The following is a 20,168-nucleotide window of genomic DNA, read 5'->3' as shown; positions in this document are numbered from 1 at the left end:
AGGCCGGCCCAGAGCAGAGCACCTGCAGGGCTGTCTAGAAGGCAAGGAGCGTGGGAGGGGAAGAGATCGGGGACATTCACTCGTGGGCTAACTTCTGTTCCTGTTCCCTGTTGCAGGTACTTGTTCCTCTGCCATATCACTTGGGCTTCCGCATAGTTTTCCTTTGGAGAAAGGGATAGACAGCTCAAAAATAATTGGAAACCAGCGCACCAGACCAAGCGAAGTCCGGGGCTCGTGCCTGGCGGATCGGCGTGTGATAAGGTGGGTTTCCGTGCAGGCCGTGGGGAAACACGAAACTCACAAACCTAGAAGAGACTGGAGAGCCTGGGAGCCGCCAGCGCCGAGTGGTGGGGGGCGGTGCCTCTTCGCTGAAGTTGAATTTAAAATCCTTAGCCCTTAAAAAAAAAAAAAAAAAAAAAAAAAAAAAAAAAAAAAAAAAAACGGGCAAGACCCACCGTGCTACCTACCAGAGGCAAAACCCCGGGGAAGGTTTTGCAAGGGGAAGGTTTTGTAAGATGTGGGCCTGGCCTGGCCTGAGGGGCGTGGCCCGCTAGGAAGGTCAGCTCCTGATGCCCCGCCAGCGACTCTGACCTCCAGGCCGGTCTGGGAGGTTTTCCCTCATCCAAGCAAAACACGTCAGACCTGGGCACCTCGGGTCAGCCTCGGGCAGGGGCTGGCAGGGCCACTTAAGAGAGGCAGGAGTTTAAGGAAGTCTCTGAAGTCGCTCAGACATCTGCAGAGGCTAAAACAGCAATTTCCTCTTGGTGGCGGGACATGGTGTTCCCAGAGGAACACGTGGCCCCCAGGTGCTGATCGGCCGCGGCTGTTGTGTCCCTGACCCGGTTCCTGCGGCTCGGCCTGCTCAGAGCCAGAGTGAACCTGTTTGACAGTCCACACGGGAGGAAGGGCCAGGGCTGGGGTCACTGTGACCAGTAAGACATGGTCCGTGCCCCTGACGAGCAAAGGACACGCCGGGAACTTCTGTCCCCCTAGCCAGCGGGGTTCTGGAAGTAATGGCTACAACAGACGCTACAATTTGTTGAGAACTTACTATGTGCTAAGTGCTTCATGTGCATTCATTGCCTCATTGAACCACCCGATGTCAGAGAAGTCCTATTGCTCCATTTAACAGATAAAAAGACTGAGATTCAGAGAAGTTAAGTCAAACGGTAAGTGGCAGAGCAGAGATGTGAACCCAAGTTTAGTGCCTAAGACTTCACCCTTGATCATGGTTCATTATCCAGACCCAAAGTATCTGGAGTAGTGGGACCCCACCCCTACCAAGGGCTCCTGCCTTAGTTTCTCTATACCATACATTTTCAGGGAGACAATGTCCCCCGCACTCAGGGCGCAACAATTGCTTCCGGGGGGGGGTTACAAAAAAATCTTACTTTTTAATGTATAAAGCACTCATACAACATATAAACAGATGTATAGCATATCTGTAGTATTAAAAGTTGATGCGGGGTGGAGGGCTCGGATTAGAAAAAAAGTGCCTGGAACATAGTAGTTGCTCAGCAAACAGTCGTTCCTTCCTTCACTGCCCACTGGAGCCAGATGTGAATCGGTCCCATTGGGAGCTTTGCATATTAGCCCCAGGCTCGGCCCAGTCTCACCCAGGTCCACCCTCGCTCCGTGAGCCCTTGTTGTCCAGTCCCCAGCAGGCTCGACGTCAGAGTCTGCTCCCATTAGGACCCAGGTTCACCCCCGCCCAACATCCTTGTTTCCTCCTGGGAGGCCCCAGCTCCCCAGAGTTGGCTGTTGGGACTCGTTACAGGTTAAACAGGTACAGGCTCAGATCAGCTCCAATGAAACTGAACACTTCAGGTCCCTGTGGTCAATTCTCCCAACACAGGGAAAAAGGTAATTGTCAATTAACGAGCCCATCAACTGAGGCGGGAGGAAAATCAATAGCACGGACCAATACGAGTGTTCTAATGCCAGTCAGGATTCCCGGAGTGGGAGCCTTTCAAATAGGTACACGGAGTAATTGGCTGCTCCCTTGTGACCCGTCCCGCGGACTCTACAACTCTCCAATTAACATGTACCGTTGACAGGCACACAATTATTTGGGTTCACTGTGCCCCAGCTAGTGTTTGTTCAATCAGAACTTGCAAATACACAGAAAGTGCGCAGAATAGCAAACGCGGGATGGCTCTGGGGGAAGCCGGACAGCAAGTGGGTCTTAAAGGAACCCTGGACTTGGGATTTCTCTTCCAGAGAGCTGCCCCGAGTCTCAGCTCGGATGTTAGCCCACAGCCCTACTGTGGCCGGCCCCTGACTAGACCTGTCCTCATCCCACTGACGAACTCAGAGGGGGCTGCCCAGGGCTGGGCAAGCGCTGCCTCCTGCGATCTACTGGAACCGTCTACCAGGTGACTATCGTCCTTTGCAAAGAAGGAGCCTTCTGCCTGGAAGGCCATTTCTCATCTCTCCCACCCGGATCATTGTGACCCATCCAAATCAGTCTCCAGATCCTCGGGGATTCTTCCTGGATTTTTCCAGGCAGGGCCCTTTTCCCTGTGCACCTTAGCTTCCTGGGCTTCCTTCTCCCTTAGCACGTATCCCATTGGGTTACCCCACTGTTTTATCTCAGTGTGCCTCCCCAAAGAGTAACTGAGCCCTTTGATGTCGGAGACTAAGCATCTCTAGACATCATCGCTAGCAGAGAAGGGACTTAGTAAAGGGCTGTTGGGTGGACGGGCGGGTAGGTAGTGCAAAAAAAAAAAGTTGGTGAGTGGACGGGTGGATTTGTGGGTATACGGCAGAGCAGATGAGGAAATGGAAAGACTGGTTGTGAATGAAGGTGGGTAAGAGCGGAGAGGATAAGTGGGGGCATATAAAGAGGTTGGGGCTGGGAGGTCAATGGGTGGAAGGATGGCTAAAAAGACAGATGGGAGGCTGGCTGGATGGTGTTGGGTGCTATCTGGAAGGCCATTTAGCACTGTGGTTAGCAGCGAGGGCTCTGGGGCCAGATGCCTTGGGTCCCACCTAAGCTCTAGTATCCCCTTGTCTTCTGGCTGTGTGACGGTGGGCAAACGAATCATTCTCTTCGAGCCTTAGTTTTATTACCTTTATTTATTTTTTTTTAATTTTTTTTTCAACGTTTTTATTTATTTTTGGGACAGAGAGAGACAGAGCATGAACGGGGGAGGGGCAGAGAGAGAGGGAGACACAGAATCGGAAACAGGCTCCAGGCTCCGAGCCATCCGCCCAGAGCCTGACGCGGGGCTCGAACTCACGGACCGCGAGATCGTGACCTGGCTGAAGTCGGACGCTTAACCGACTGCGCCACCCAGGCGCCCCAGTTTTATTACCTTTAAAATGGAAATAATACTAGAAATCCCCTTTTAGCTTGTTGCCAGGGCTAAGGTATACCTGGGAAACACTTAAAACCGTGGCTGACACGAAGGAGGCCTGAAGAAACATCAGCCACTGTAATTTTTATTATTATCACCGTACCTATTGAGAGACAAGTCAACAGATGTGTGGAAGGATGGCTGGACGTGCAGACAGCTGGCTGGATGGGCAGACGGATGGCGGCGTGACGAGGGAATGAGTGGGGGGACAATCTAATGCACACACAGATGAGTGGAGGGTGGGGGGAGGAGAGGAAGGGAGAGGATGGGGGGGGGGTTGGACACCAGAATGGATGCTCCGTGGGAAGGGCAGCAGGTGGAGCGATCGCAGGGAACCCTGCTCTGAACTCACCCCCAAGGCGTCAGAGTCTGCTACCCGCCGCACTCCCGATGGGAAATCCTATCGGAGTCGTCCCTCCCCAACACCTAGGTCTGCTCCTGCTCTGGCTCCTGACAGTTTACAAGCCAAGCTGTTCTCTGAGGCGCTCGTGGCACTCAGCAGCTGGTCACGCAGTCCCTGTCCTCCCCGTCACAGAGCCATGCCCAGGGCCAGGCGGGCTCTCCTCCCAGATGGCCCTGGTCTGAATCTGCTGGGACTTCAAGTCTGCGCTGGGGAGCTCAGTGCTCCACCTGAGGCAGCAGGACACAGCTCTGCCCCTGTGACTCCTTTTACGCTGTGTAATTGCCCTCAGCCTCCCAGGAAACTGAGGGAATGGACTGAGCAGCGACTGCGTACCAGACCGACCCTCGGCGCTTTTTGTCATATTTAATCGGTATTACAATCCTAGAAGGTGGCGTGTAATCATCCGTGTCTCACACATGGGGTCGAGAACTCAGAGTCACGGAGAGCAAGTGGAATCAGGACTTGATCCCAGTCTCCCACTCCAGACACCAAGGCTCTTTCTACAACCTCAACATTCTTGGGGGCCTCAGAAGAGGATCCCATCCCATTTCCAGGGGGCACGCAAACTGTTGCTTGGGGACAAAGCTGGGACTATGCCAGGATTCTGGACTCCCCCAAAACGCCTTCTAGGGATAAAATGATATTTCTTATTGACCTTATGTTAGAACAACTTGGCTAGAAGAAGACCTGTTGGTTCAAAGAGTTCAACCATTGCCCCCCTGCCCCCAACCTTACTCCATATGCTGGTGAAGAACATAGACATGTACTCCTTTGGTCGCCAAGGATACCGCAATCTAATGTGATATCTCCCCAGCAGGAATGGTCCCGGTACTGGTCAGACAGGTGGAACAGCCCTTCTCTGCCCGTCTCATGGGTTGGCAGCTAATCCTGAAATCAGCTTGTGATCCACTCTCAGGGCTCCTTGTGTCTTAAATGGAACTCTTGAGAACCAAGAGCCTTCAAAATCATGGATAAATCCTGAATCACGCCCCCCAGGAGCCTCTCCTACTGTCCTGTGTGGGCAGGCCGACCCACTTGCACAGGTGTATCTCCTCCCTGAGCCAGACGAGAGGCCTTCTGTGCGGATTGTTAAATATCTAAAATTTTCCAGTGCTACCTGATGTTCAAAGTACCTTGTCATAGGATCCCCAAAATAGCTCCAGTACAAGAAAAAGAAATTATAGACCAAGCTCACTTATGAAATGGGACAGGAAATTCTGAATAAAATATTAGCTAATGGAATTCAGCAATTCATATTTTAAAGTACATCATGATCAAGTAAAGTTTAACCCAGGAATGTAGGGTTAGCTCGATATTGGAAAATTTATTCTACGACACGGCACACGAACAGACGAACGGAGAAAGATCAGAGCGTCATCTCAAAACATGCAGAAAAGAGACTTAATATCATGGAACACATATTCGTGATTAAAACAGAAACTCTTGGTGAAATAAGGGGAAAGGGAACATCCCTAATCTGATGAAGTGTATCTATGAAGAAATTTAAGCAAATATTTCACTCAAGGATGAGGCGTTAGGCCTAGTTCCTTTAAGTCAGGAGTGAGGTCGGATACCCTCTATCGTTGACACTGCTCCACATTGAACTGAAGACCTAATCAACACAATGAGGAAAGAAGAAATGAGTAAATCATGTAAGAATTCAAAAGAAGTAAAACTGACTTCATTTGCATTGCTATATAGAAATTGCCCAAGAATCTACAGTCTTCTAGAATGAGTAAGAGCATTCGCTGTAATAAAAGCTCAGTATCTAGGTCTCAGTTGTGTTGCTATTCATTCTTAGTAATCAGTTCAAAACTCCTCTTAATGGGGTGGGGGACTTGGAGGCTGGAGGGTAGAGCCCCAGATAGAAAAGATGAGAAGACGGTTCGGCCAAAGACCAAGTCCAGCGTCGATGATGCAGTCGCCATTATTTTTCCCTGGTACCCTTCCTGGGGAATAGCTGCTCAGCTGTTGTGGAATGCTGAACCTCCCCTTGGGTGTTGGCCAGGAATCTCCATTCCCAGTGGAGGGCTCTACCCCAGAAGGTGTGAGGGCATCTGAAGTCGGTCAGTCAGAGAAAAAGACGTGGTAAATCTTTTTTTTTGGAAGTATATTTAACATCGTGTTGCATTAGTTTCAGATGCACAGTAGGAGTCAACAATTGTATACACTTCTCAGGGCTCATCAAGGTCATTGATCCCCTTCATCTATTTCACCCATGTCCCCATCCACCTCTCCTTTGGCAACTACCAGTTTGTTCTCTGTTAAGAGTCTGTTGTTTTGTTTCTTTTTTTTTCTTTGTGTGTTCGTTTTGTTTCTTAAATTCCCCATACGAGTGAAATCATATGGTATTTGTCTTTGTCTGTCTGACTTATTTCACTTGAGATTATGCCTTCTAGGGGCGTCTGGGTGGCTCAGTCGGTTGAGCGTCCGACTTCGGCTCAGGTCATGATCTCACAGTTCGTGGGTTCGAGCCCCGCGTCGGGCTCTGTGCTGACAGCTCGGAGCCTGGAGCCTGTTTCAGATTCTGTGTCTCCCTCTCTCTCTGCCCCTCCCCCACTTACACGCTGTCTCTCTCCTTCAAAAATAAATAAACATTAAAAAAAATTAAAAAAAAATTATACCTTCTAGGTCCGCCCGTGTTGTTGCCAATGGCCAGAACTCATTCTTTTTTATGGCTGAGGAATATTCCATTATATAGATAAATGGATAGACAGACAGGTTCCACGTGTTCTTTATCATGGCTTAGCTGCCAGCTGTCGACTTGGAAACCCTCTGTCAGTTTTTGCTTACATGTGGGAGCCTGCCTTGCGGGAAGCAACTTGCTTCTGACCCTTTCTCGCCCTCTCTTCATGGAACCAAAGGGTGTTAGCATTGTAAGGGCACCCAGAAGCCACGCCCTTTGTCACTGGAGAAGCTAAAGCACAAAACAGTGAAGTGATGAACCCAGATCCCTACGAGCAGGAGCAGCCGAGCCTGGATTTACACACACACACCTACCTACACCCCTGGGTGTGTGCCTGAGACTCATTCCACACCCTCCTGCACACCCACTGGGTGCCAGGCTCTACACTAAATCCTGGCATTGTACTTGGGATTGAGACAGACCCTGGGGCGCCTGGGTGGCTTAGTCAGTTAAGCATCTGACTTGTGATTTCGGCTCAGGTCATGATCTCACAGTTCATGAGATCGAGCCCCATGTTGAGCTCTGTGCTGACAGCAGCACAGCGCAAAGCCTGCTTGGGATTCTCTCTTTCTCCCTTTGTCTCTCTGTCCCTCCCCCACTCATGCGGCTCTCTCTCTCTCTCTCTCAAAATAAATAAATAAACTTAAAAAACAAAAAAAAAAGACAGACCCTTACCCTCCTCTCTTAAACCTCACAGTCCTGGAGAGAAGACAGCCATGAATGGATAATTTGCATTAGCGAAATGCACACAAATAAAGAAATTAAGCAAAGAAAAATAAAAACCTGGGAGAGGGGTAAAGGGGACACTCAGGGTGCCGGGAAGGGGAGTCAGGGACTGCTCCAAGGAGGCGCCAACATAGAAGGTGTGTCCGGAACGAGGCGCCACTCAAACAAATAAAAACTGTACAGGGGAAAAAAGACTCCTTTCAAAACCGCAAGACAACCCTGAAAGGTACCTCGTAATAAACCGAGCAAAAGAGGTGCTTGGCTTTTATGGAGAAACTCACAAAGCATTACAGAAGGAAATACAAGAAAACTCCGGAAACTGAGGGCAGGATGGGAGATGAGAAGGAGGGGGCGAAGGCAGGCAAGAGGGGCCTCCCCGCTGCCCACGCTGGATGGGCTCTGAGCAACACCCAATGGGAACGCAAAGAACGATTCGGATTCTGGGCTCTGGGCACTTGAGTTAGAGTTTCCCTCTGGTCACGGGCGGTGCTTTCATGCCCACTTTTTGCAAGCAGAGCTAATGCACATGCAATTTTGTAACCAGCCTTTTCCCACTTAACGATACAGCAGCACGGATACTTCCCATATCGTTAAGGGCTGTTGAATAAAAAACCATGAAGAGTGGCTCTCCGAGGCAGACAAGCATGGGGACTTCCCGGTGTTCGGAGAGGAGGACAGTGTGCGGTGGGGGGGGGGGGGGGGCACGGACTCAGCGTACCATCTGATCCCCTCGACCAGGACCTCCACAGGATGCAGAACTTTTCCTTTCATTTTGCAAATGAGGGAGTGGGGCTGGGGTGTACACGTGCCAGCTGCTCAGGGTCCCCAGGGCTCTTGGCTCTGTGCTGCTCCCAGAGCTGAGGGTGGGGGCAGACCATGCCTGTCCCCCTTTGTTCCCTGACAGCACGGGCACCGTGTTGTGGGGAAGGACACTCGTCCAGTCGCGTGCTGCGTGACCACACTGCCTGGCGGCATGCTGGAGCTTGGGCCGCAGGGGAAAACAGAACCAAGATCCTCCTGCCTTGGTTTCCTAGGACTGAGGCAACACCACCACCTTGGCAGCTTAGAGCAAGAGAAAGGTGTTATCTCCCAGATCGGAGGCCAGCAGTCCAAATTCAAGGTGTGGATAGGGCTTCGCTACCTCGGGAGGCTCTGGAGGAGACTCTTGCTTGCTTCTCGCAGCTCCTGGCGATCCTTGGTTCGTGTCCGCATCATCCGCTGTCTGTCCGCATCTTCACGTGCCATCTTCCCCGTGTCTCTGTGTCTCAAGTCTCTCCCTGTCTTCTCTTATAAGGCAACAGCCATTGGATTTGGGGGGGTCTACCCTAAATCCAGGATGCTCTTATCTCCAGATCCCTGATTTAATTTTATCTGCAAAGACTAAGTCCAGGTAAGGCGAAAACACAGCCACCGCGGCTCAGGACTCGGACGTGTCTTTTTGGGGGGACGCAATTCAACCCACTCCCCTGACCCACATTCTAGTGAAGGCAAATGAAGACGTTAGACGGTGACGAGAGCAAATAACTAGGTAGCACGTTAGACGGTGACGAGTGCTGTGCCGAAGGCAGAAGAAGGGAGGGAAGAGGACAGAGCCCGCGGAGCGGGCAGGGCGGTTCTGAGCGGGACGCTCAGGGGAGGCGTCACTGGGAAGGTAACATCTGAGCACAGACGTGAAGGCGGTGACGGAAAAAGCCATGTAGGTATCAGCGCGAAAAGTGTCCCAGGGAGAAAGACCAGCAAGTTAAAGAGGCCGAAGAAGAAGCATGCCTGGAAAGAATCAAGCATGGGGAAGAGAGGGAGGAGGGGAGTCCGGGCAGGGGTGGGGCCCCCCGGTCCGCAAGGTTCCTGCAGGCTCTTGCTCTGAGCAAGATGGGAGCCATGGGAAGGTTTCAGCAGAGGTGAATACAACAGGGGCGCGTCACCTGTTGGGCGCAGACCAGCGAGGAGGAAGCTACCAGATCCAGACGGGGGATGCTGGCTTGGACCGCCACGGCGCCAGTGGAAATGGAGCATTGGTGGGAATTCTGGGTGCGCTTTGAAGGCAGGGTCAGCAAGATTTCTGATGGGTGTGAAATGTGAGCAAAAGGGAGGAACCCCGTACAACAGCTGGGTGTTTTGGCCTGAGGAACCCAAAGCGCGGACTTGCTTCTGACCGCGTTGATGGAGGCTGCATGGCGGACAGAATTATGGGAAAGCTTAGGAATCACATTTTGGACAAGTTGGGCATCAGACGTCAATTAAGAAGCAATGCTGACTCGGGGCAGGGGGTGCCTGGCTGGCTCAGTCGGTAGAGCCTGCAGCTCTTGGTCTCGGAGTTGTGAGTTCGAGCCCCAGGCCGGGTATAGAGATTACCTAAAAATAAAATCTTAAGAAGGAGGAGGAGGAGGAGGAGGAGGAGGGGGAGGGGGAGGAGGAAGAGAAGGGTGGGGAGGAGGAGGAAGAGGAGGAGGAAATGCTGGCTGGGCAGTTGGATATTTGAGTCTGGGGTTTGGAGCAAGGTCTGAGCTGGAGATACAAAGGTGGGGGTTGTGAGCCTAGAGACACTGTTTAAAATCCAAAGGGCAGACGAGGTCCTGATGGGAGTGATTGCAGAGAAGAGGCCCCGAGAATGACTTTACCAAGGATATGCCAACATTACAAGATCGAAGAGGGAACCCACAGAGGAGAGGGACAGGAGTGACCGGTGAGGTGGCAAGAAAGTCAGCAGAAAGTGGCGCCTGCAGAAACCAAAGAGTGATTTAAAAGGGAGGCCGTGGCCAGTTACGGGCCATGCCGCAGCTGGGTCAGGTGGGATGCACGCAGAGGGACCCGTGGGGTCTTGGAGGTGTCGGCGTCTTAGGTGAGGGAGGTTCAGTGGAGGGACGGGATGGAAGTGGCTGGCTTGCGATTAAACAAAGTGGGGGCAGGGAACCTGGGGACACCCGCAGAGACAACTTTTCCGGGTGTTTGGCGGTAAAGAGGAACGAATGAATGAGTTTGAGCTCCCCGGTGCTGGGGGACCTTTTCTTCTGGTCCCTATGCTACGTGTCTATCCCCTGGTGTGGAGCCTGGCACTTAGTACCCATTCTTTAATGTTTATTTGTTGGTTTGTTTTTGAGAGAGAGAGAGAGAGAGAGTGCACGGGGAGGGGCAGAGAGAGGGAGAGAGAGAGAATCCCAAGCAGGCTCCGTGCTGTCAGTACAGAGCCCGACCCGGGGGCTCGATATCACGAACCGTGAGATCGTGACCTGAACCGAAGTCGGACTCTGAACCCACCGAGCCACCCAGGCGCCCCCCAGAAGTGGGTTTTTTTTTTTACCGGGCTACAGACACGGTTGTGCGGAGGTCCGATAGATGGTACAGTCCACCACCCCCCCCCCACCGGAAGGTTTGGGAAGGCTGGGGAAGGACGGGAGGGGGGTTTGGATCCACTGAAGGCCTCGGAGGAGGAGGGATGTGGTCGGAGCAGGGGAGGGAGGAGAAGGGGCGTCAGGGAGACCAGGCGGGAGGCTGCTGCTGGGCCGGCTACTGTAATAGCCCGTGCAGGGGTGGGGGGAGAAACAGGCAGGAGCCGAGCTGCAGACCCGCCTGCGGGCACGCAGGGCAGGCCCCGGTGCCCAGCTGCTGACTGCTGGAGAGCCAAGCCCTTTTCACGAGGCAGTTAGAAGCGCTCTTGGGCAATCTCATCTCTAAAAGACTGAATTTCATTATAATTTAAGTCTTTCTTGGGCTTCATCAAAGGCTCTGAGTGTCTTGAAACAGAGAAGCATCTCTTTCCTCAGGTGAGGGGAAACCACGCCAGAGCTTTCTCTTCTAATATAAACTAGACAAGGAGATGCGGCTGAACTGGGCAGAGCCTGCCGGAGAACGCTAATAGACTGGCCGAGAAGAGAATTATAGAAAGAGACAGCTCCAGAGGGTGGTGGGGCAGAGCAGAAAGAGGGTCCGGGCTGCCCGCCCCAGGTGGGCTTCCCGGGGACCCGGGATCAGCGTCTGCAGCCCAAGGGCCGCAGGGCCTGGAGGGGCTCCGCTTCTCATCTGGCGAGAAGCTTCTCCGCCCGGAGACCAAGGAGACAAAGACCCCTCGCCCCCAGCATCCTTCCTGGTGCATTTCCAGTGATCCCATTAATTGTGGAGGTTCCGGGGCTGGAATGGAATTCATGGCGTTTCCTGCATAGGAGCACGCAGTGGGGGTGGATGGAAGTGACCTAAAAACATTTAGCCAGAAAAAAAAATAATAATAATAATAATAAAACCCACGCAGGTTTGACGCTCCCACCAGACGCCGGGAAGGGGTTGGGGGCTATTGTGCACGCATGCATGGTTTAAAATATCACAGGCGGTTAGATGTCTCACGGCCGCCTTGGCTTATAAGGAGGTGCTTTGCTTTTGTAAAATCAGATTATTTTCTTTCTGCCTTTAATAAAAACCAGCGCTGGTCTCTGACTCACAGGCTCCAAACAGCCTTCGCTGGTTACAGAGGCTGGGATTTCAGCAGGGGCACGGGCTGGAACTGTTCTCAAATAGGAAATCGAAGACCCAGAGACAAAGGAGGGGAGCGGGAAGGGGGGAAGGGGGGAAGGGGGGAAGGGAGAGGCAGAGCAGGAAATAAATGCAGAGTTAATGCTCAGCGAGGGCCTCAGCGGAGGCTCCCTGGGCGCCTCTGCAAGGCCGCTCAGACCCAGGAGTGCGGGAGGCAGGGGTGCTGGGCTTCCCACCGGCAGCCCATTTGTCCCCTGCCAGCAGGCCCTCTGCACCCCGGGGGGCTCCTCATCCCATCTCCTGTCAGAGGCTCTTGAGTCTTAAGCAGATGCCCTGTCACGCAGAGCGAGAGGCTGTCACCTCCACGGGAGGGCGTGATCACTCAGAGTTGATATGGTGGCTTTGAGGCTGAGGCTGGGGCTGGGGCCGGGGAGGCAGGGTTGAGCAGGGGCGAGAACCCCAGGGGAGGCGAGAGGGGGGGTTCCAAGAGAAGGTGTTCCCTGTTCCGTCTTGCCTGTCTGTCTCTCCCTCTCTGCTCCGGCTTTGGCTTTGTCTTCCTCTACCTTCCTTTGAGTCTGGCTCATTGTATCTCATTGTCTCGCTCATTCTTTGTCTCCTTCCCTCTTTCTCTGTCTGAATCTCTTTTATTCTCTTAAGAAAGATGGCCGAACTTGTTAAGCCAGAGATCAAACACCCCAACGGGCTGAATGTGTAAGAAGGGAACACGACTTGAACATCTGGTACGCGCGTGCTCTCTCTCTCTCTCGCTCTCGCTCTCGCTCTCGCGCTCTCTCTCTCTGCGACACAGTGGGTTCCCCGTGGAGAGAAAGGGCAGGGAGGGTGTAGGGTGTGGGTGAGAAAATCAATGAAATCCTGTCCCTCCTGGGCCTGGTAACAGTGGCTAGAGCTGCGGGAAGGGCGAGACTATTCCCTAAGGGCCGGACAGTCTGCAGGGCTGGACCACCAGTGAGGCCACCGTCCCCGCAGGAGGAAGCAGGTCTGATGTCCCGGTGAGGTCTGGAGGCTCTGAAGTGGCTTTGCACGGAGAGGAAACATGTATGGGGGTGAAGAACAAGCATTTCGCTTCAACCTGTACCAGCCCCGCGAGGGGTATGATTCTCAGCTTAAAGATGAATGAGGTTCAGACAGGCCACGGAACGGGTCCGGCACACCCCGCCGGCAGAAGCGGGGCCGATTCGTCTGGGAGTATTTATTGTCGCAGGTGGAAGCTTGGACCTTGGTAGGTTCGGGGTAAAGGCGACCAGGTGAGGACACAGCTAGTCTGAGCCTAAAGGTGGGGAAGACGGAGGGATGGGGGGGGGGAGGAGGCGGCTGATGACACGGGAGAGCGGTGGCCTGCCGGAGACCCGCCCACCCGAGTGTGCCCTGTAGGGGCAGGTCAGCAACGGGGGCTCCTTGTGCCCATGTCCCTTCTGAGAAACGGGAACATTCCGTTGCCCTGGGGAGCAATGAGAGGGGGGAGGGAAAGACGGGGGGGTGACAGGGAGGAGACCCGGCTTCTCCACACTCCCCCCCCACTCTCCCCTCCCTGGAGTGCTGACCTGTGGACCGCTCCCTGCAAGGGCATCGGACCAGGAAGGGCAGGAGGGGGCGCTCACAGGGCCTGCCCTACGCCTGCCTTGCTGCGCCCACAGATGTGAGCTCCCCTCCCCCTCCCAGGCCCCCCCCCCATTTTGCAGAGAAGGCGACTGAGGCACAGAGATGTTGTACGCTTGGCTCATGCTCATACAGCTAGTAAGTGGCCGGGTCGGGGCCCCTCTATTTTCCATGACCCCGGGCGCTGTCTCTGTGTCTGTCTGTCTCTCTCCCCTCTCTCTCCCTCTCTCTCTCCAAGCATGGAGGCGAGGGCAGGGTGGTCAGGGGGAGGGGACACGTCACCCAGTCCACTCAGCTCCAAGGTTGGTTGGGAGCCGTGCCTGCCACCAGGAGAGGAGGACACAAATGACAGAGGGAGACCACACAGCAGCCACGTCGCCTCCCTCCCGCACCCCACACCACCTGGTGAAGGGTCATGCGCCTAATAGCAGCAGGCCTCTCTCGGCCCCGCCTCTGCCCGCTGGAGAAGAAGACTGTGACAGGTGTCTTCTCCAGGGAGCGGGGCTGAGTGTGGGAGGGGGTCTTGGTGGGCGGGGACTCGGGCAGTGGGTGCCACGGCCCCTGACTTAGAGCTGCACACCTCTACGCCTGGGCTAGGACATACGTGCGTCCCCAACCCATTGGCTGCGGGCGGAAAGGCTTCCGTGGGGCCACCGGGCTCTGAGAGAAAGAACGCGACCCTTCCCTGCCAGGCAGGTGCAGCGTGCCAGGGGAGGGGCTGGAGCCAGGCAGGTCAGCAGGGCGGGCTGCTGACACCAACGTGTGAGTGGACACAGGACCGAGATATTTGTGTCACATCACAGCACCCGCCGCGTGGCTCTCTGCTCAGAGCCCCTCGGGTAGAATATGTGGCTGCTGTGCACGTCTGACATCCACTTCCAACGTGAGCCCCAACTCTGACGTGCTCGTTAGAACAAAACTCAGGTACGTGCTGCTGACACTCGGCACCGTTTGCTGAACCCAGGACTGATACGCGGCTTTCACCTATGTTAGCGTTTCTGGGCCAATGTTTTAACTGTTTTAAATGTGTATTTATTTGTGAGCGGCGGGGGAGGGGCAGAGAGAGAGGGAGACACAGAATCGGAAGCGGGCTCCAGGCTCCGGGCCATCAGCACAGAGCCCGACACGGGGCTCGAACCCACAGACCGCGAGATCATGACCTGAGCCGAAGTCAGACACTCTTACATAGTATATAATTATACTATGTTTATGTTTTTAAAAACATTTTTAATGTTTATTTTTGAGAGAGAGAGAGAGAGAGAGAGAGAGTCAGAGCATGAGCAGGGGAGGGACAGAGAGAGGGGGAGACACAGAATCCGAAGCAGGCTCCAGGCTCTGAGCTGTCGGCACAGAGCCGGACGTGAAGCTTGAACTCACGAACCGCAAAATCATGACCTGAGCCAATGTTGGACGTCTAACCAGCTGAGCCACCCAGGTGCCCCAAAGCAGTTTTTTTTTTTAAATCAGGAGATTCACATACAAATCAGAAGGTCTGGCTTTCCCGGGTGCCTATTCTCTGTTGGTTTCACAGGCTGGCACTGAGCAGGGCGCCCCCTCCAGGCAGGGCCGGGCTCTCCCAGAGGAGCTCGAACTCTGCCCTGCCTACTTCTGTCATTCCCACTGCCCACCTGGCCACGCGAGCCCCAGGGCTTGGGACCTGGTTCTGGCACATGCCCGTGGCCCCCAGAATATGTTCCTTTGGGTCCTGGCCCAAATCTGTGCAATTTCTGGACTCAGGAAAGGATGGATACAACCTGCTATAAGTGAGGCAGTCTTACCCTGGGTCCTTCCGTTGCTGCCAATCTGCAGATGACAGATGACACGTTTCTCCAAGGACGCCCAGACCGGACACGTAGAGCCTGTCATGACGGCACTGGAGTCCCCGTCACCTGCTCCTGAGCTGCCAGGGAAGCCTCTCGGTCTGTCCGCCATGCCCAGAGTCAGGCCAGGCGACCCCGGGGGCCTCAGAGCCTCCCTGGTGTCCCTCCCTGGTGGTTGCCATGGGAACCAGAGCTGGGGCTGGGCAGGGTCTTTGCTCTTCACACCTTGCGTCTCCTTTCTCAGTTCTTGCTCAAGGAATGTTTGCAGAGCACCTGTAACGTGCCAGGCCCCATACGAGATACGAAAGGACGCTAAGCGTCAGTCCCTTGCCTTAAAAAACTCATAGTTCAGGGAGGAGTCAAAGTCAGACCACAGGTGACCCTACATCCTGGCTGGCTTTACAATTCAAGGTCAGGGAGAGGCCCAGGCTAACGCTACAGGTTGAGGAAAGCAAGTGGAGTGAAATCAGGAAGGTTCGTGGGAAATACGGCTTTTGAGTTGGACCTTGAAATGTTTCCCTGGGGGGAGGGGGGTCAGAGAGGGTGTTCTGGGCAGGGGTGTGGTGGGCGAAGGGAGCAGGAGCAAAGGTGTGGAGGCGGGCAAGTACAGGGCAGGGAAGGGAGCCCATCCAGCCGCAGGAGCAGACTCAAAGGAGCTGATGTGCAGGACATTCCTTCGGCCACGATCAAAGAAATCTGGGGAAGACCGGGCTGATTTCCAAGAACGCATAGAGAACACGGAATTTTCCAAGTTGATTTGTTCGCAGGCCCTTGCTCCACCCGCCCCCTTTTTATTTGCAGCCGGCGGAGCACCCGTGGGGCTGGGGAGGGGGGTGACAGAGGAGGAGATGGGAACAGCCTGGAACGGAGGCAAAGCCAGGTCATGCAGAGTCTCCGGTGCCCAGCAGCGGCTTTACTGCGAGGGTACTGGGCACGTGAGAGGGTTCTAGGCAGAAGGTGACGTTACCTGGTTTGCTAACATTTCAGAAAGATGGGGGCTGCTTGAAGAGGCTGGAGTGGGAGGGGCAAGGGGAGGGGTGGCAGGGAGAGGACGAGGAGGAAATCTTCAGCCCTTGCATCCACAAGAGGAGGCGGGAAGGACAAGGCACGTGGTTGCGGACGTGGAGAGGAGCCGGAGGGGAGATTTGCTGGCCATCTCAGGGCCTGCTGGCTTTTCTCAGGGGGAGAGGAGCCAAGGTTTCCCTTCCCAGCAATGTGGAGCATCCCAAGGGTCGCCCATGTAGGAGGGCCACCCCCCCACCCCCCCACCAAGGGCACACATAGCATCTGTTCTCTGCAGGGGAGGGAGGCCAACAAGAGAACTCCCTAGCTGCGTGTACTTGACCTCCCGTATCTCCATCTCTTCAGCTGAAATGGGGAGAGAGACAGACCAGGGGCGCCACCAGGTTCAAGAAGCCGGGTAGCACCTTGTAGGTCTTCAGGGAAAGTTACTTCCGTGATCCTTAGGCTAGCAGCTTCTTAGGAGCCAAGGTTCTGGAGGTGAGCTGCAATCAAACCTTAGCTTTGCTCTGTGCCGATTACGCAGCCTTGGTCAGGTGACCACTCGAACTCCCCACACCTTTGTCTGAAAACGGGGCTAATGACAGTGCTCCATTCAGGCGTGGTAATGAGTAAATGAGAGACGACGCTATACAAGGTGCTACAGAGCGCCAGACGCGGTAAGTGCTCAATAAATATTAGCTATTGCTAATTTTAATATTAATGAGGTTTTATACTATTGGCGATCAAAGTCCATTTGGACTTATATTACAGAGCTTTCGAACGCAAGTTTATCACTTTGGGGTGCGTACAGTGACCCCTATTTGGCTACTACAATATTAGCAAGAAAGTCTTTGGGGGACTGGTCTTAGCCCATTCGGGCTGTTGTGACAGTATCCCGTAGCCTGAATGGCTTATAAATAACAGAAATATATTTCTCTCAGTTCTGGAGGTCCAAGCTCGAGGCGCCAGCAGATCCAGTGTCTGGTGAGGGCCTGCCTGCCTCTGGTTCATGGACCGGTGCTTTCTAGCTTCAGCCACCAGTGGGGGAAGGGCCAGGGATCTTTCCTGCCTCCTTTATAACAAGGGCACTAATCTCATTCACAAGGGCTCCCCCTAACGACCGAATCATCTCCCAAAGGCCCCACCTCCTAATCCCACCATCGTGGGCCTTAAGATGCAGTTTATAAATTTGGCCGGGGGGACGCAAACATTCCAGTCCATAGCTGGGGCCCATGTTAATCACCGGATAATAATGATTTGTAATTAATGGCCTGTATTTCAGAATTTGCTTCTAAGTGTTTAAAAGTGTTTCTCCTGTCACATAGTCCCAACGAACCATTAGACTATGGACCCTGATGCTTAACTTGCCGAGCACGTCTCTTTACTGTGTAGCAAGGCCAAGGTCTAGGTCTGGCTCAGAGCCATCACCAGCCAAGAATGAAAGATAGCAGAGGGGCTGAGGCCGGGTCGGACCACTGAGAGCACCGTGCAGAGAAATGGGCAGACACAGCCAGGGGAACCCCAAGGTCCTCTCCCCGGCAGGAGGCAGGGGCAAAGCTCATGGCTCTATGCCCTGAGTGACGAGAGCACAGGGACCTGGCGTCACCCACCAGCCAAGCCTCCAGCCACCTGCTCCTGGTGACCTGGGGTCTGCTATGGTAGGTTCCTCGGCTAATCGTCCACCAGACACATTGTCGTCTTCCTCCCGAGTAGTGGGATTGTAGGTGGGCACCCAGCCACCCAGCTAGACTACACTTCCTGGCCTTTTTTGCAGTTGGCCGAGTTCTTGCCTTGCATTTTATGTCGCAAAAGTGGTGCGTGCTCCATCTGAGACGGAGCCTCTAAGACAGCAGGCACGTTTCCTCCTCGATCTCTTGTCACCTCCCTTCCGTCTACAAACAGGACATGGCTGAGACCCAGCTTCACCCCGTAGATGTTTACAACACCCGAGGGAATGGTGGAGAAACGAGATGGGAAGAACCTGAGTCACCAAACGACTGAGTGACAGGAACCACTCACCCAAAGGTAAGGTCTTTGTTCTTTACGTTACCGGATTTGGGCGGTGAGGTGGGGGCGGGGGGGGGCGGCGGGGAATGAAAGTCTCTTTGTTACGGCAACGTGGGTTCCCCTCACGAATACAAGGAGCTTCCAATAAATACGACCGAGGAGAGTAAGCAGGTGCAAGGCGAGTCGCTTTGGAATCTGGGACCATTGGTCTCCCCTTTTGTAAAACAGAGGTAACACCGTGGGTTACCAGTTTACATCCGGGATTTTTCGTTACACGCCCACCGTATTGTCCAGCACAAGAGAAGGGCTAAGGATGCAAAGAAATAAAAAACAACAAAAATATTCAAACTCCTTGACCCACCACGGCAGGACTTCAGGGAAATTTCCTAGCTTGCCTTGTCCCCTCTCACCACATACCTGTGTCCCTGCTGGGAGACACCCTCTCCCCGGACGGGCTGTGAGCGTTAATGTCTCTGCACCTTTGCTCAGGCTATACCCTCTGCCTGAAAGCCCTTTCCCTTCTCCCTCACCCGTGGAATGGTCCTCATCCCTCCAGGCTTCCTCTGTGGCAGAGTTAGCCCTTCCTCATCGGGTCATATTACCAGGAAGGTGCACACCCCTCTGGTTTAGGAAACTTGGGGGGTCCAATGTTGAGTGCAGGGCTGGCAAAGACAGAGGGCTCAGAACCATGCATTCATTTGACGAACACTGCTGAGGTCCCACACTAAGGACAAGAGACAAAGTTGTGAACAAGACACACATCCCTGCCCGCAGACAGATCACATGATAGCGGGGGGACCAGACCCTAACCAAACGCACACACCGCAAATGTATCATTACGTACAGGGACGGATGAGGTGAGGAAATGAACAGGGTGCCGTGCCGGCCACCTTGCGTGGACGACTGCTTGTCGGTGGGACCTCAGAGCAGGCCTCTCTGGGGAAGAGCGCCCTGGAAGCTGAGATTTCAAGGGAGTCGGCGTCGGGAAGGTGAAGGAAAGTACTGACGTGGGTATGGTGTCGTAGGCAGAAGGCACAGTACGTGCATATAATCGGAGACCGGAAAGAGCTCGGAGTGTGGTTGTGGGATAACGCATGGGAGACGACGGCAGGAGGTGGGGGGGGCTGGGGGTTTATCTCCTGGGCATCCGCCCATGGAAGGGGGGGAGAGTGACCTGATGCGGTTTCCATCAGCGGGAGGGAGAGGTACTGCAATGGTCCAAGCCCAACACAGTGAAGCCTGGGTCTCGGGAGGTGGCGGTGGGGAGGGAAAGAGGGGTGTCTGAGAGGTGAGGGTAGAACATGGAGGTTCAGCGTGGACTCCTGGAGGTTGCTGGGAGAGGGAAAGGAAGGGTACAGAGGAGGGCCTGTGTCTCCAGGGAGCGCATCTGGAAATCGGCTGGAGTTGTAACAGGCGGTGTGTAAGGAAGGCTCGACGAAGGGAACGGCGCCATTTGCCCCTTAAACAGGTGTCAGCGGTGAGCTGAGGGGGGAACAGAATTTGTTCAAGACACACAGCTCTAAAGAATGGAAACAGCCTGCCATCCATCATAACCAGGGAGACCGGTTAAATAAGGGCAGGGCTCTTTAAACAGACCACCGTGCAGCCATATAAAAGAACAAAGAAACTCAGCTTGAGTGAATGAAGAACTGTCTCCAAGTTACATCACGAAAAAGCAAGGTGCAGACCGTGGACATTGTATGTGACCATTTGTATTAAAATGGGTGAAATATAGGAGTATAAATACATAATTTTTTTTTTCTCGAATACAAATAAACTCTCTCGGAAGCACACAAGAGCCGGGAGAACATGGGCTGCCTCCAGGAAGGAGGGCAGGAGGGAGACTTTTCTCCCTCTATCCTTTAGTGGTTTTGGGGTTTCAATCATGAGAATGAATTAGCTATGAAACAATTCATAATTATCATTGAATAAAGAATACATTCCGGCTTAAAGATTAACCAGCGGTAACACAAAATGTTACGTCTGGAGAGCCGCTATCAAGGAGGCTTTGGTCCAGTCTGATGGGTCCCCTCCCCCCACCCCTCCCCCTCGCGCCCCCACCCCTGCCCCAGCAGGGCCCTGGGGGC

At 53.9% G+C, this 20,168-nt stretch overlaps 1 long non-coding RNA gene across 6 annotated transcripts in view; it reads left to right on the top strand.

The window, feature by feature from the left end:
• Positions 1–19,188, top strand: part of LOC124505268 (uncharacterized) — a 28,118-nt gene extending 8,930 nt beyond the window's left edge. For 4 of the 6 annotated variants that reach the window (XR_006960598.1, XR_006960597.1, XR_006960601.1 and 1 more), the window contains 3 exons: positions 117–261; positions 2,221–2,375; positions 3,895–5,536. This is a non-coding gene — a long non-coding RNA (uncharacterized LOC124505268). Of the gene's footprint in view, positions 1–116; positions 262–2,220; positions 2,376–3,894; positions 5,537–17,976; positions 18,100–18,927 lie in introns of those variants that run through there. The other 2 variants (XR_006960602.1, XR_006960600.1) reach the window with 2 other exon arrangements.
• Positions 19,189–20,168: the final 980 nt, after the last annotated feature.

This window comes from Lynx rufus, unplaced genomic scaffold (assembly GCF_022079265.1).
Source record: "Lynx rufus isolate CCGP_SWC_20201006 ecotype Redwood Valley unplaced genomic scaffold, mLynRuf1.p SCAF_9, whole genome shotgun sequence".
Taxonomy (NCBI): domain Eukaryota; kingdom Metazoa; phylum Chordata; class Mammalia; order Carnivora; family Felidae; genus Lynx; species Lynx rufus.
The sequence above is the reverse complement of the archived record's forward strand: the minus strand, read 5'-3'. Positions and strand labels throughout refer to the sequence as shown.